Consider the following 16,807-nt stretch of genomic DNA (forward strand, 5'->3'; position numbering starts at 1 on the left):
CTGAGCCTCTGGGACCTCAGACATGTCTTACCTTCCTGGACCTGCTTTGTCCCCTGGGGCCTGGCCTGCAGACTGCATTTTCCAGACTGTGTCTGGGTTCGGCCGGTGGAGGAACCAGTGGGACATGGGTGGTGATAAATTGGAAGGAGTCAGAGTGTTTCTCTGCTTTCACTTCGCCTCCAGCAGCATCTCCATTATCTGCTGGGTCTCCCTCTAGGCTCTCAATCCCTTTTCTCCTCTCTGTCTCTGTCTCTCTGTGTCTCTCCTTTCCCCTCTCTCCTTTTTTCTCTAATTCCCTTTTCTCATGTCTATTTGACCTAAAGGACTGCCAGCGACATGCTGCCACATAATAAGGGACTTATCAACTGCTTAATTTGCCAAAGAGCACACACTTACTCTTGCAAGATACCTTAGAAATCACAATGCTGCTCAATGCTCTGTCCCTTTCTGGAGATATGCTGGACCTTCTTAACCAACTAAGTCTCATCTGTACATGAGCGCTAAGTTGTGTCCAACTCTGCAGCTCTATGAACTGTGGCTCACCAGGCTCCTCTGCCCATGGCATTTTCCAGGCAAGAATACTGGAGTGGGTTGCCATTTCCTCCTCCAGGGGATCTTCCCAACCCACAATTCAAACTGTGTCTCTTGTCTCTCCCACATTACAGGCAGATTCTTTACTGCCTGAGCCATGGGGGAAGCCTGGTTAATTAATAATATGTATTACTTAGGGCATTTGGCTGGTAACATGATGGCCCATTTCATAAATCTGACCACAGATTTTGAACTGTTTGCTTGTCCTTAAGGCCTTGAAATTCCCATGGATTCCAGATTTGACCCCTAAGCATTCTCAGGAAGTGGTGAGTTTTGTCTCTTTGTTTGCCTGTTTATTTCCCTTCTAGGAATCAACGCTTATAGAACTCTGCCCAAGGTTCTAGGTTATTCTCCAGTAATGCACCTTACTGGAGTGCATTACTTATGGAGTGTGGGATCCACCTTAAAGGCTGGTGTATTACAGGGCGTTATTCATAAAGAATCCCTTGTTTGTGTCAAAAAGAAACAACAGGAAGTCCATGGGCACTATTCAAAACCTGTAGGGAAAAATATAGTATTTATCCTTGAACAAACCGTGGTTTTGAAGAGTGTGATTTCATAGACAATGTAGGATTCTGAGCAGCACTTTCTTGCTGTCCTCCTCCTACCACCAGTCTGCATGCTGCCTGCTGGAAATCTAGAGGTAAATTTAAGCTCAGTTGTTCCTCAGGCATCCCACGATGGAGAGGGGACGTGGGAGCAGCGGATGCATCACTGAAATGAATGCGAGATGTGCTGGGCGAGTCATTAACACAGCCTTAGCAAGTCAAGGGCTTCCCTGGTGGCTCAGATGATAAAGAATCCACCTGCAGTACAGGAGACCCTGGTTTGATTCCTGGGTTGGAAAGATCCCCTGGAGAAGGAATAGGCCACCCAGTCCAGTATTCTTGGGCTTCCCTGGTGGTTCAGACAATAAAGAATCCACCTGCAATGTGCAAGTGAAGTGAAGTGAAGTTGCTCAGTCGTGTCCGACTCTTTGCGACCCCATGGGCTGTAGCCTACCTGGCTCCATCCATGTGATTTTCCAGGCAAGAATACTGGAGTGGGTTGCCATTTCCTTCTCAAGACCTAGGTTCAATCCCTGGGTTGGAAAGATCTCCTGGAGAAGGAAATGGCTACCCACTCCAGTATTCTTGCCTAGAGAATTCCATGGACAGAGGAGCCTGGCGGGCTACAATCCATGGAGTCACAAAGAGTCAGACACAACCGAGCGACTTTCACTTTCACTTTCTTAGCAAGTCGAAGAAGATCTTCATCAAAGGGAGTGAAGTGTGAGATAGATCTGGACCATGCAAGGTACTTGGACATGTTTATTGACTGAATAAGTGAGTGCCTGAATGCCAGACAAAGCAGATTTTTTATCAACTAGAAACATGGGGATCAGCCAAGGAAATGGCATATTTACTGTAACAGGAAAGAAGATGCGTGTTTTTTTTTTTTTTTTAACTCGAGCATCCACGTGTCTTTTTGTAATCATTTTCCTGGATGTTCCTGAATTGGAATTTGCAATCCTGGAGCTTAGGGCTTCAAGGAAAATAATGTGGCAGGGACTTTCCTGGCAGTCCCATGGTTAAGACTCTCCACTTTCACTGCAGGGGGTGGGGGTTCAATCCCTGGTTGAAGACTAAGATCTCACATGCCACATGGTGCAGACAAAAACAAAAATTGAAACAGAGGGAAAGCATCAGGAGAGAGGACACCTGTCTTATGCTCAGGTCCCAGGTTGCGGGGGGAAGCAGGGGGTCCTCAGTATGCATTGGACAGAAGTGGGAAGATCCACAAAGGTGAGCCATTTGGTCAGAGCTAGGGTTTCCTTCACATGTGAACCCATCGCCTGGGCTCTGGGTGAGCCTCACGAGGCACCCCTCACCCCCACCTGCTACCCTGCAAGCCTGTCAATGTGAAGCATGATAAAGACCAGGGAGCGTGGAGCCTTTGTTGCACAGGGAGGAGAGCAGAGGGGAGATGTCTTGCTCTGGCAGCAAGACTCTGCTAATTGAGAGACAGGGCATTTTTTTTAACTTCTTATTTTGCATTGGAGTATAGCCGATCAGGGGCTTCTCTGGAGGCTCAGATGGTGAAGAATCCACCTGTAATGCAGGAGACCCCTGTTTGATCCCTGGGTTAGGAAGATCCCCTGGAGAAGGGAATGGCAACCCACTCCAGTGTTCTTGCCTGGAGAATCCCATGGACAGAGGAGTTTGGCAGGCTACAGTCCATGGGGTTGCAAAGAGCTGGACATGAAGAAGCAACCAATACATATTAACAATGCTGTGATAGTTTCAGGTGAACAGCAAAGGGACTCAGCCATACATATACATGTATCCATTTCCCCCAAGCTCCCCTCCCATCCAGGCTGCCACATAATGTTGAGCAGAGTTCACTGTGCTCTGCAGTAGGGCATGTCATTCAATACCAGGAGTGCCTAATCATCCATCATCCATTCGTGCAATCAGTAAGCATTTACGGAACATGTACCTGCGTTTCCTGCTGTCCTGGGCCCTGGAGGCAAAGCAGTTTGGGCCTCCGCACTAACATGGATCACATTCTTGTGGAGAAGCTGGAGAGGAAATGGAAAATTACGGTGGAGCGTGTTGAGAGCTGCAGCAGGCACACAGCTTGTGTGCACATACTCTGCCCTGGGGATGACGAATGGAGAAATTCCGCAGGGGAGGTGCTATGCTGCTGCTGCTGCTGCTAAGTCGCTTCAGTTGTGTCCGACTCTGTGCGACCCCAGAGACGGCAGCCCACCAGGCTCCCCTGTCCCTGGGATTCTCCAGGCAAGAACTCTGGAGTGGGTTGCCATTTCCTTCTCCAGTGCATGAAAGTGAAAAGTGAAAGTGAAGTCGCTCAGTCGTGCCCGACTCTTCGCGACCCCATGGACTGCAGCCTACCAGCCTCCTCCGTCCATGGGATTTTCCAGGCAAGAGTACTGGAGTGGGGGGCCATCGCCTTCTCTGGGGAGGTGCTATAGAGAAGGTAAAAAGGCGGTTCTTGTCATGTTCACAGTTGAGAATGAAATCTGTGTGTGTTTGTGTGTTTGTGATTTCTGCTAACAAGAGGCAGAATGAAAAAAAAATAAAAATAAAAAAGAAACCTAGGTTTTAATCTACAGCATTTGAAATCAACCCTGAATCATGCTATGCTTTCATCTATATCTGGAGATCCAAGAGATGTTAAAAAAAAAAATAGTAACAATATTGGAATTTCTTTGGGGGATGCTGAGAAAGGAGGAGGAGAGGAAAGGTTAATTTTTGAAAATAGGCAGTAGGAGAATTTGACATTTGACTAGTATGCTAGAGTAGTATGAATTATGTGTGTCTGCCTTTGTTCTAAGATATAGCAACTTTCCTTCAGCAGAGGCCTAAGGGATCAGAAACAATGAGTTGATTTAAAATAAAGGTTATGAAAAATGGTAAGGCCCTGGAGACACTTTACATGAATTTCCAAAGCCAAGAGATTGTCAGCTGGGGCCATGAGGTCAGCACTGAGCTTCCAGGGACAGCTTGCTTACATTTTTCCAAGTAAAACTGGGAGTTGCTTTTTTTTTTTAATATTTCCTGAGCTAAAGTGGTTCAAGTCACTGGTGAGATCTCATTTGCCCATCAAGTCCTGGTGGCCAGCTGTGAAAATGTGAAAAACGGATTAAAGGCAGCTCTGTTGGCTATGCTTATAGAGTGCCAAGGAAGGGAATCCAGTTTTCTTGCCAATGAAATAAAAAAGTTACCCATGTGTCTATGGACTGAATGTTTTCTTAGTCCCCAAATTCCTGTGTGGAAACCCTAACTTCTATTATGATGGTTGGAGAAGGAAATGGCAACCCGCTCCAGTATTCTTGCCTAGAGAATCCTGTGGACAGAGGAGCCTGGTGGGCTGCTGTCCAGGTGGTTGCATGAAGTCAGACACAACTGAAGCGACTTAGCATGCATGCGTACATTGGAGAAGGAAATGGCAACCCACTCCAGTGTTCTTGCCTGGAGAATCCCAGGGACGGGGGAGCCTGGTGGGCTGCCGTCTATGGGGTCGCACAGAGTCGGACATGACTGAAGCGACGTAGCAGTAGCAGCAGCGTTATGATGGTATGTGGAAGCGGGTACACTGGGGAGGTGATAATGAAATCATTGAGGATGGAGTCCATGATAGGATTAGTGCCCTAATCAGAAGAAACCAGAGAGCTTGCACCAAGTAAAGGAGCCATTTTGCTCTTACTTGCAATGCTTCCCAAGACAGATTCTTAAACCAGGTACCGAGTGCTGATCAATATACCATATCCACACTTGTGTATGCTTATTAATCTGGAGACATTGGACTTGTTCTCTACTTCTTTGACAGTAGACCTATATAGAGGAAGATTCTAAAACACAGGCAAACTAATTTTGCAAGTCCTAAAAGACCATTCTTTCATTACAGGGCAAAGAGATATGAGAAAGTCAACTATTCGGGAGGTAATTTATGAAGATTAGAAAATAATTTCCTTTTTCAGTCATGCAAGATATTGATTATGTCAAATCCTTCAAAGCATTAACAATAGACAAGTAGGCATCTACTTGAAATCCATCCAGCTTTAGTTCCTGCAAATATAAAACGTGTCCATGACTTGAGAAGTGGTTGGAATTGCCGTATACATACCCACAGCCGTCAACAATGAGTAAATAGTCTGGGGAAAAGGTATAGAACCTTCTAAGGGGAAAAGCCAAGAGGGAAGTGATGTTGGTTGAGAGCATACCCTGTACCCTAATATGTCATGTGGAAATTAGAGGGCATGATCTTTCGTGAACAATATCTGTCTGTTGCAAAGACTTAAAGGCAACTCTTTACATCGTTTCTGGTTTATGAGTTTGCAAGAATTTTTCATGGTTGAAGAAAATGGTCAAAAATGACAAACAAGGTCATTTAATGGATAGATTTTATTTCAACTGATATGGATTTTTGGAAAAATATAACTGGCTTGCTACTTGCATTAGCCAGGTGTCTTTTGTCTGAAAATGATACAAACAAAAAGAAGGGGGATTGAGTTTGTTTTTTAACTTAAAATAACTGATAAGACAGAATATGTATCACTTCAGGCAAGCCTGGATCCAGTGTCTGAAAGGATGACATCAGAAATGTGTTGTTTTTTTAGCTCTGCTTTATCCATGTTGTCTTCATTACCAAACAGTCGAAGATGATCACCAGAAGAGCCAGGTTTATATTTTCTTAGCTTATCGACTTGTGAGAAAAGAGATTCTCTTTTCCAGGATTGCAGCAAAATAGTTGCCGTGCCTCTCATTGGTATAGCTTGGGTCATGTGCCTGTGACTTAATCAATCACTGTGGATAGAGAGAAACTTCTCTGAATGCCCAAATATGGCTTACATGAAGTCAGGAGTGGAATTAGACCCACTGTTAAATTGTGTGAGCTGAGAATGAGGAAACTAGTTCCCTAAATAGTTACCAGTAATGACAAAATACTCACTAACCCCATTTGATCCATTTTTCCAGAACTGCTTACTCATTTATTCCTTAATTTATCCTTTTTATCCAGTCTGACATTCTTTGTTTTTCGATCTGTTTCATTTACATTTAATGTGTTCTTTGATCTCTTATTGTATTGAAGCAAGCCATCTTGCCAGTTGGTTTACGTTTTCCCCATCTGTTTTCTGTCCCTCTGTTTCTTCTCTCCTGACATCTTTGAATTAATCAAACGCTATTCATATTCCATTTTAACTGATTAAATAGATGTTTAAGCTATAATTTTTCATATTAATTTATAGTGGCTGCTCAAGGGGTTATAATACGCACCCTGATAGTCTACTTGGATTTAACGTACCACTTCACATAAAACACAAGTATCCTGAAGCCATGCAATAAAACTCCATTTCCTGTTCCCCTAAGCTTTCTGTGGTTCTTGCACCTATTATATATCCAGTACCTCATACACCAAAAAACATTATTAAGATATTTAAACTAAATATTCATGGACCTTTGAAGAACTTAATAGGGAACAGTTGACCTCTTTATTTGCCCATATGCAGTTGATACTCCAGTATTCGGGATAATGTATTATTAGGTCTCTGTGAACACTAAGTAAGTAAATATAAAATTGTTGTTCCTAGTGGAAATACAGGATTAGGTTCCTGTAAGACTCTGGCCACATTTTCATCAACTAATTAATAATAAGCCTTATTTTATATGTGTTTATGTTTAAAGACACCTTAGTATATATACAGTTGACTCATTTCATTGGGCTCATGGCTAACAGAGCTATAACTTGCCTGAATGAAGGTTACCCACACACATATTATTCTCATAAAACACACATCACAACCAATCTCACTTCAGTGTTACAGGCCATTTTAAACAATGAAGTCACCAACAAAAGCCCCTAATAGGGAAAACATGGCACTAAATAAAATGCAAAATGGTCTCTAGTCACAGCACAAGAACGGAAAGAAGGAGGCAGCATGTCACTTCCGGTTGGAACAGTGTACATTAGGCAACTCAAAGATGCCTCCAGTCTGCACATGTCTGTTAAGGACTGCAGAAGAGTTACAAGTATTCATTTTTGGTCTGCATTGTACATTTTCGTGAATAAGCAAATTCATAAATACAGAATCCAGGAATAATGAGAATTGACCAGATGTATCATTTCTGGCATCCTTCATTCCTTGCTACAGAACTTTACTGCTATCTGGTTTTTTATTTTCAGCCTGAAAAAATCCCATTAGCATTTCTTAAAATTCAAGTTGGCTGACAATATATTCTCTCAAATTTTGGTTACATGAAAGGTTTGTATTTTTTCTTTCTTGTTTGAAGAATATTTTTACTGGATAGAGAATTCAAGGCGGAGATATCCATTGTCTCTTGACCTCCGTTGTTACAAAAGAGAAGTTATTTATAAATACCACCATTGTTCCCCTGTATATAACATGTCATTTCTGTCTGGCTACTTTGAGGACATTTTCTTTATCTTTGGTTTCCAGCAGTGTAACTATGATGACCTACTTAGATTTTCTATATATTTATCCTGCTGAGGGTTCTCTAAGTTTCTTGGGTGTGTAGGTTAATGGTTTTGACCAAATTCTTGGAAGTCAATACTTAACTTCTTTATATATTATTTCTAAAATTTTCCTCTCTTTTACGGACTTCAGTTACATATATATTACAATATTTTATATTGTCCCACATTTCAGAGAACAATTTTTTTCAATATTTTGTTTTTTGAGTTCACAATGATCTTTTTTTTTTTTTCAATGTATCTTATCTACTGTTAAGCCCACTCAGTGAAATGTTCATTTCAAGGGTTATATTTTCAAGTTATAGATTTAATTTTTTTTTAAATTTATAGTATCTTTTACTCTGTTGGTACTCCTCCTCTGTTCACTAATTATAATCATCTTTTACTTTATGTCCTTGACCATGTATTTAATTACTGCTCATTACTCCTTGTTAATTACATTGTTGAATTATCATATGGTTTTAGTGTATTGACTGATTTTTCTCTTGACTATGGACCATATTTTTTTGTTCTTTCTGTGTCTGATTTTTTTTTGTTTTGAACTAAATACTATGGATGCTATATAAACTCTGGATTCTTTTATCTTCCATGGATGAGTTGCTTTTCACTCTAGCAAGTGAACTATATGTTGTTATCGTTTAGTTCATAAGTTGTGTCCACCTCTTTGAGACCCCACGGACTGTAGCCCCCCAGGCTCCTTGGTCCATGGGCTTTCCCAGGCAAGAAAAGTGGAGTGGGCTGCCATTTCCTTTTACTCAGGGATGGAACCCACATCTCCTACATTGGAAGGTGGATTCTTGACTGCTAAGCCATCAGGGAAGTCCCAGCAAGTGATCTAATTACTGGCTAATTATTAATACCTCAAACTTGTTAATGTTTTGTTTTATCCTTTGTTAGGGAGGGTCTGTTTTAGTTTTTTTTTCTTAGAATGAACCCTTAGTCCTGGGCAATCATCTTTATATGTAAGGCATGACCCTTCTTAGAAACCAACGAGCAACCCAAGGTGTTTACCTACACTTTATAACTTAAGATTCAAACTCTGAACTCTGTCTCTTCCCAAGCAGGTCACAGCTGAAATTTCAGCTCCTGTTTTTCAACTTTCCAGCTGTTGCTCTCTGCTGAGTGTCTTGGAATCTCCCTTACAAAAGCGTAGTTCAGATGTCAGTTGAGGATTTAAGCAGAGTTTACATGCAGATTTAGGGATTTCTTCTATAGATCTCTCTTTTGAACCATTCTCCTCTCCCTAAATCTTCAGCCACTCTAGAAGCCCCAGATTCTTCCTTTTAACATGCCAAGATAAAAGGCTGTATTTTAAAAGTAGTTTTGTTTATTGCTTTCTGGCTGTGCTGGGTCCTCATTGCTACACTGGCTTTCTCTAGTTGCACTGAGTAGGTTTCTCGTTGTGGCGGCTTCCTTTGCTGTTGAGCATAAGCTTTAGGTCATGCGGGCTTCCACAGTTGCAGTTCCAAGGCTCTAGAGCACAGGCTCAGTAGCCATAGTACGTGGGCTTAGTTGCTCTACGACATGTCGGATCTTCCCAGACCAGGGATCAAACCCATGTCTCCTGCACTGGCAGGTGGATTCTTTACCACTGAGCCACCACAAAAGCCTGAGGCTATATATTTTCATTTGCGTTCTAGGCAACTTACACTGAGCATACTGGTATAGTTCTCAGGGGAAAAGCTAAATAAACATCATTGTCACCAGTGAATTTTCTCTCATGAAAGCATTGAATCCAATTCCAATTTCTGCCTACTTTTGGTGGAGTTTTGTTTTCAGTTTTATTTATTTATTTACTTTACAATATTGTATTGGTTTTGCCATACATTGACATGAATCTGCCATGGGTGTACATGTGTTCCCCATCCTGAACCCCCCTCCCACCTCCCTCCCCATCCCATCCCTCTGGGTCATCCCTGAGCACTCTGTATCATGCATCGAACCTGGACTGGTGATTCATTTCACATATGATAATTTACATGTTTCAATGCCATTCTCCCATATCATCCTGCCCTCGCCCTCTCCCACAGAGTCTAAGAGACTGTTCTATACATCTGTGTCTCTTTTGCTGTCTTGCATACAGGGTTATCATTACCATCTTTCTAAATTCCATATATATGCGTTAGTATACTATATTGGTGCTTTTCTTTCTGGCTTACTTCACTCTGTATAATAGGCTCCAGTTTCATCCACCTCATTAGCACTGATTCAAATGTATTCTTTTTAATAGCTGAGTAATATTCCATTGTGTATATGTACTACAATTTTCTTATCCATTCATCTGCTGATGGACATCTAGGTTGCTTCCATGTCTTGGCTATTATAAACAGTGCTGCGATGAACATTGGGGTACACGGTTTTGATTGTTTTTCAGCACCATCAGAAAGGTTGTTCATTGTTTTGTTTATCACAATTGTATCATTGTTATCTGAGTGAAGTTTAATCAGATGTAAATTATTTCACAATTGCTAGCATTGGAACTTTTATTCTGTCTTTAACCCATTTATTCAATGTGATACTTCCAACCTATGATTTGAATCTATCAGTGTTGTTATGGGAAGCCCTATGGGGAAATGAGGAAGTGGAATATTTGGAGAGAACCTCTTTAGATGGCTGGAAAATCTTCCTGACTGAAAAGCAAATTGAGTAGAAAATATTGGGAGAGAGAACAAAGATTTTCTCTTTCAAAAGTGGAAGGTTACACGGTACATGTGTGATTTTTCTGAGAGAACAGAACTGCTCTGTACAACTCTGAGGTGACCAGTGAGTGCTGGTAAAGTTGAAGCTTGACGAACTTTTAAAAAAATGCTATTATTTATTTGGCTGAGCTGGGTCTTAATTGCAGTATGCAGGAACAATTAATAGCTCCCCAACCAGGGATTGAAGCTAGGTCCCCTGCATTGGGAGCGTGAAGTCTTACCCATTGGACAACCAGGGAAGTCCCAAGTTTGGTGAACTTTTATAGATACATTTGCTTACTCTGTTCTGTTTTTAAGCAGCTTTGATAGGGAAAACATTAAGGGTTTAGAATAACAAAATCAAGCTTAGTTTGGTGACCTGATTTTCTCAGGAAAATATTTTTGTTGCTTTCGATTTCCCATCTTTTCCATTTAAATAATAGTAACTTGTTGTTATTGTTGTTCAGTTGGTAAGTCATGCCCAACTCTTTGCAACCCCATGAACTGCAGCACATCAGGCTTCCCTGTCCTTCACTATCTCCCAGAGTTTGCTCAGACTCATGTCCTTTGAGTCAGTAATATCATCCAACCATCTCATCCTCTGTCTGTGCCTTCTCCTCTTGCCCTCAGTCTTTCCCAGCATCAGGGACTTTTCCAATGAATTGGCTGTTTGCATCAAGTGACCAAAGTACTGTAGAATCAGCTTCAGCATCTGTCCTTCCAATGAATATGTAGGGTTGATTTCCTTTAGGATTGACTGGTTTGATCTCCCTGCTGTCCAAGGGACTCTCAAGAGTCTTCTCCAGCACCAGAATTTGAAAGCATCAGTTCTCCAGCATTCAGCCTTCTTTATGGTCCACCTCTCACATCCATACACGACTACTGGAAAAACCATAGCTTTGACTATACAGACCTTTGTCAGCAAAGTGATGTCTCTGCTTTTTGATATGCTGTCTATGTTTGGCAGTGGGAGAGGATGGTTACGAATATCAACAGTGACTAGTTACAGAAATGTAACTTTTCCTATATAATCTCTGATAGTACATCCCAGAAGAAAAGGATGCTGGTTTTGGTAAAGATGTAGCAATCTCTACCACACTGAAACAGCTTTAATTAGTCTTATTTTGATTAATGATCATGGTAGAAGTAAATCAGTTCAGTTCAGTTCAGTCACTCAGTCCTGTCTGACTTTTTGCGACCCCATGAATCACAGCACGCCAGGCCTCCCTGTCCATCACCAACTCCCAGAGTTCACTCAGACTCACGTCCATCAAGTCAGTGATGCCATCCAGCCATCTCATCCTCTGTCATCCCCTTTTCCTCCTGCCCCCAATCCCTCCCAGCATCAGAGTCTTTTCCAGTGAGTCAATTCTTCGCATGAGGTGGCCAAAGTACTGGAGTTTCAGCTTTAGCATCATTCCTTCCAAAGAAATCCCAGGGCTGATCTCCTTCAGAATGGACTGATTGGATCTCTTTGCAGTTCAAGGGACTCTCAGGAGTCTTCTCCAACACCAGAGTTCAAAAGCATCAATTCTTAGGCACTCAGCTTTCTTCACAGTCCAACTCTCACATCCATACATGACCACAGGAAAAACCATAGCCTTGATTAGATGGACCTTTGTTGGCAAAGTAATGTCTCTGCTTTCGAATATACTATCTAGGTTGGTCATAACTTTTCTTCCAAGGAGTAAGCATCTTTTAATTTCATGGCTGCAGTCACCATCTGCAGTGATTTTGGAGCCCAAAACAATAAAGTCTGACACTGTTTCCACTGTTTCCCCATCTATTTCCCATGAAGTGATGGGACCAAATGCCATGATCTTCGTTTTCTGAATGTTGAGCTTTAAGCCAACTTTTTCACTCTCCTCTTTCACTTTCATCAAGAGGATTTTTAGCTCCTCTTCACTTTCCGCCATAAGGGTGGTATCATCTGCATATCTGAGGTTACTGATGTTTCTCCCGGCAATCTTGATTCCAGCTTGTGCTTCTTCCAGTCCAGCGTTTCTCATGATGCACTCTGCATAGAAGTTAAATAAGCAGGGTGACAATATACAGCCTTGACGTACTCTTTTTCCTATTTGGAACCAGTCTGTTGTTCCATGTCCAGTTCTAACTGTTGCTTCCTGACCTGCATACAGGTTTCTCAAGAGGCAGGTTAGGTGGTCTGGTATTCCCATCTCTTTCAGAATTTCCCACAGTTTATTGTGATCCACACAGTCAAAGGCTTTGGTATAGTCAATAAAGCAGAAATCGATGTTTTTCTGGAACTCTCTTGCTTTTTCCATGATCCAGCGGATGTTGGCAATTTGATCTCTGGTTCCTCTGCCTTTTCTAAAACCAGCTTGAACGTCTGGAAGTTCACGGTTCACGTGTTGCTGAAGCTGGCTTGGAGAATTTTGAGCATTACTTTATTAGCATGTGAGATGAGTGCAATTGTGCAGTAGTTAGAAGTAAATCTGCTGCTGCTAAGTTGCTTCAATCGTGTCCCACTCTGTGTGACCCCATAGATGGCAGCCTACCAGGCTCCCCTGTCCCTGGGATTCTCCAGGCAAGAACACTGGAGTGGGTTGCCATTTCTTTCTCCAATGCATGAAACTGAAAAGTGAAAGTGAAGCTGCTCAGTCGTGTCCGACTCTTTGCAACCCACTGGACTGCAGCCCACCAGGCTCCCCTGTCCCTGGGATTCTCCAGGCAAGAACACTGGAGTGGGTTGCCATTGCTTTCTCCAAGAAGTAAATCAGGACATCGTAATTCCAAAATCAGAGTCACTTGTGCTTAAATTTGTTTTGACTCCTACTACCATGGACCTGGGACTTCCCTGTTGGCTCAGTGGTAAAGAACTCACCTGCCAATGTAGGAGACACAAGTTTGATCCCTGGTCTGGGAAGATTCCCTTGAGAAGGAAATGGCAGCCTACTCCAGTATTCTTGCCTGGGAAATCCCATGGACAGAGGAGCCTGGTGGACTACATAGCCCATGGGGTCACAAAAGTCATGACTGAATGGCTAACCAGCAACAACAGCATGGACCTGGGCATGTGTGAGGTTGTGGGATTCTTTTCCAACAGCAAAGTGGCAAATCTGGAGATCTGACCCCAGTGAAACTAGAAATGTGGCTGGCCTCACACTCTGTTCCCTCAGTGGCCACGCTTTCCCCAAAGCCAGATTATAAACTTGTTTTCCGAGTCTTTGTTTTTAAACAATATTGAACTGTACAGTTCAGTGGTGCCGAGTACATTCATATATCATTGTGCACCATCATCTGTCTGAAATTTTTCACCTTCCTAAATTGACACTCTGTCCCCATTAAACAGCAACTCCCCATCCCACCTTCCCACTCCACCCCCGACCCCTGGAATCTACCATTGTGGATTCAACGGAGTCTGCTTTCTGACTCCATGAATTTGACTATTCTAAGCACCTCATATAAGTAGAATCAGTTTGTCTGCACCTACTGTACACTGGAATGCATTTTTAGGTTAACTTAATATCTGTCCTACAAACAGATTGTATCTTCTTTTTTTTTTTTTTCCATTTTCCCTGTGCTAAATTGATGCAGCCACTATGGAGAACAGTGTGAAGGTTCCTTAAAAAAACCTAAAAATAGAACTAACATATGTCTCAGCAATTCCAGCCCTAGGCATATACCCAGAGAAAACCACAATTCCAAAAGATACATGCACCGCAGTGATAATTATCCTATGATTCTTTTTTGTCTTTCTTGCCTTTTTTTTGATCACTTAGTTACCTGACCAGGGATCAAACCCTAACTCGCTGCAATGGAAGAGCTAAGTCTTAACCACTGGACCACCAAGGAGGTCCCAGTGATTCTTGTTCAAATAGTAGAGAATATCAAATGGTATACAGAACACTGTATACACAGACCTGCCTCTCCCATGGTTCCAAAAGAACAACAGGAAAGTTGAAAGTTTAGCTTTTACAAAATTTTCCACCTAGGATGCAAATAGCTTGAAAATGAAGTGCTAATGGAAGGGAGAAAGCGAAGTCAGCTAGTAGGGAATAAAACAGAGTAGATGCTGACTGTCAATAAGCTTAAACACCTGATTTACTGAGTTGATGTGTAGCAGAAAATGGAATTTGCTGATCCAGGGCCAGCCACTGATCCATCAAACCCATGCCCCTGGCTGTGGGCGTTTTTTGTTTGTTTTTTTTTTTTGGCGGGGTGGGGGAGGCAATTATCATCTCTCCCTGAGAAAATCTTACTTAATATGAACAAAGACCACAGTAAGGCAGAGTATGCCTCTGGGCTGAGCTGCAGTGCTGGATGTTATAGCCAAGCAGGAGTGGCAGCTAAACTGTGGCTGTTTCTTTCCCTCCCTCTGAATGACCACCTTGAAGGCAAATCAACAGGAGTGACAGGGGAAGAGAGAGCCATGTGGCCAAGCTGTCTGCCAGCCAGAAAGGGGGATTCAATAGCACTCGCTTCCCCATTGAGCCCCGAGCCAGCCTTTCTGAAACCCAGTGACGCTGCTGCCTATTAGAGAATAGAAACACACGCCTTTCATTCCCGAGTTGAGCGCTGGCGCTTTGTCTGCACTGCTCTTGCTCTCCTGGCCTGATTGTTTGCCGAGTGCAAAAAACAATTAAATCTCCCATTCAAGGAGAGCCTGTTTGGGTCTGAAGAGCTGTTTAAAACCAGAGAGCCTTATCATATTAATGAGGGCCACTGCCAAGATTAATACTTGGAAAGGGATTCCCTGGAGAATTGAAGAGCTGAGCTGAGGATATTAGGATGTTATGATCTTCACATGATAGAAAACGACTGATAAAATGGCACATTACCCCCAGAGATAGGGACTTTTGTGTTAAATAGGCATGAAAATGAACACATATATATTTCACATAACTTGATAGACAATACAAACTCAGCTGTAATGCACACACACTTATAACTAATTATCTGCCCAAGATTCCCTTTGCAGGAGGCCTGGGGCTGGCCTTCCCCGGACAATAGGAATCAGAACCAGGAAACTAGTAATAAGAGAGGAAGGAACATCTCTGGTGGTCCAGTGCCTCAGACCGTGCAGTCTCAATGCAAGGGACCCATGTTCGATCCCTGATCAGGGAACTAGATCCCACATGCCACAACTAAAGATCCCCCATGCTTCAAGGAAGACTGAAGATCCCTCATGCTGCAGCTGAGACCCAGAGCAAACAAATAACAAGAGAGGCGAAGGGGTAGACCAGCTCCACGCAGTGGGGGGGTGTTTGCATCCAGTGCTGGGACAAACATTTCAGAGCCAGACGCAGGGTTGAAGACAAAGCACAATTCTAGGAGTTCGTACAAGAGCTGAGAAGCAATAGGGTTTGGGGTGGAATAGGTCAGCAGAAAGGGAGGCCTAGGCCAGGTAATAGACATAAACAACTTGGCAGCTTAGGGGTGGGGCTTGGTCACCTGGCAGGAGATGTGACTCATGGGCTCATCTGTGTCAAAAGGCTGGAGGTGAGTGGATGGCTTGATGGTTTCACACAAATTTAACTTCTTGAAATATACACACACACACATCTCAAGGGAAGAGCCCCTGGAGAAGGAAATGACAACCTACTCCAGTATTCTTGCCCAGGAAATCCCTTGGACAGAGGAGCCTGGCAGGTAATAGTCTGTGGGGTCACAGGGAGTCAGATACGACTGAGCAACTGAAAACTACAATATATCTCAAACCAGCTCGAAATGGATTGTGGTCAGTCCTCACAAGCGTAGGATGATTGTAGAGACTGCAAGTTGATTATGTGTTTCAATTATTGACTATTTTTAGTTTTTATTTTATTGGGTTGACCAAAATGTTTGGTTAATGAATGTGTTGTTCAATAAAATTGTTGGTAAACATGAAAAACGTGTCTTTTATTTTTACTTAAAACCAAATGAACATTTTGGCCAACCAAGTATTTATTTGTTGGCTGTGCCATGCAGCTTGTTGGCTCTCATTCCCTGACCAAGGATTGAACCCAGGCCCTCAGTGAAAACACAAAGCGCTAACCACTGGACTGCCAGGGAATTCCTTACTGGCTATTTTTAGAAAAGCATATATTTGCAAATACTCACTCTTATGCCAAGGACAATAAGTAGGAAAGTTCTATTGGGTCTGCTTGAAGACCTTCACATAATTTATAATTTGTTTATTAAATACCAGTGGGATTCATGAGCCTTTAGCTCTTTAGTTTTCTCTAGTTGGTTAACTGCCTTTCACCTTTCAGTGGAATTACTTGGTGGCTCAGGGTAGAGAACCCGTCTGCCAAGGCATAAGATGCAGGAGACATGGGTTTGATCCCTGCGTTGAGAAGATCCCCTGGAAGAGGAAATGGCAACCCACTCCAGTATTCTTGCCTGGGAAATCCCATGGACAGAGGAGCCTGGAGGGCTACAGTCCATGGGGTCCCTAAGAGTTGGACACAACTAAGCAACTTCACTTTCATTTTTCACTTTCATGCACTGGAGAAAGAAATGGCAACCCACTCCAGTGTTCTTGCCTGGAGAATCCCAGGGACGGGGGAGCCTGGTGGGCTGCCGTCTCTGGGGTCACA

General features: G+C 42.7%; 1 long non-coding RNA gene across 1 annotated transcript in view; it reads left to right on the forward strand.

The window, feature by feature from the left end:
- Positions 1-3,214: 3,214 nt before the first annotated feature.
- The window catches only part of LOC138429445 (uncharacterized), a 140,451-nt gene continuing 126,858 nt past the window's right edge, over positions 3,215-16,807 (forward strand). Inside the window, exon 1 of the long non-coding RNA XR_011252800.1 lies at positions 3,215-3,570. This is a non-coding gene — a long non-coding RNA (uncharacterized lncRNA). The remainder of the gene's footprint in view (positions 3,571-16,807) is intronic.

This window comes from Ovis canadensis, chromosome 24 (assembly GCF_042477335.2).
Source record: "Ovis canadensis isolate MfBH-ARS-UI-01 breed Bighorn chromosome 24, ARS-UI_OviCan_v2, whole genome shotgun sequence".
NCBI classification, from domain to species: domain Eukaryota; kingdom Metazoa; phylum Chordata; class Mammalia; order Artiodactyla; family Bovidae; genus Ovis; species Ovis canadensis.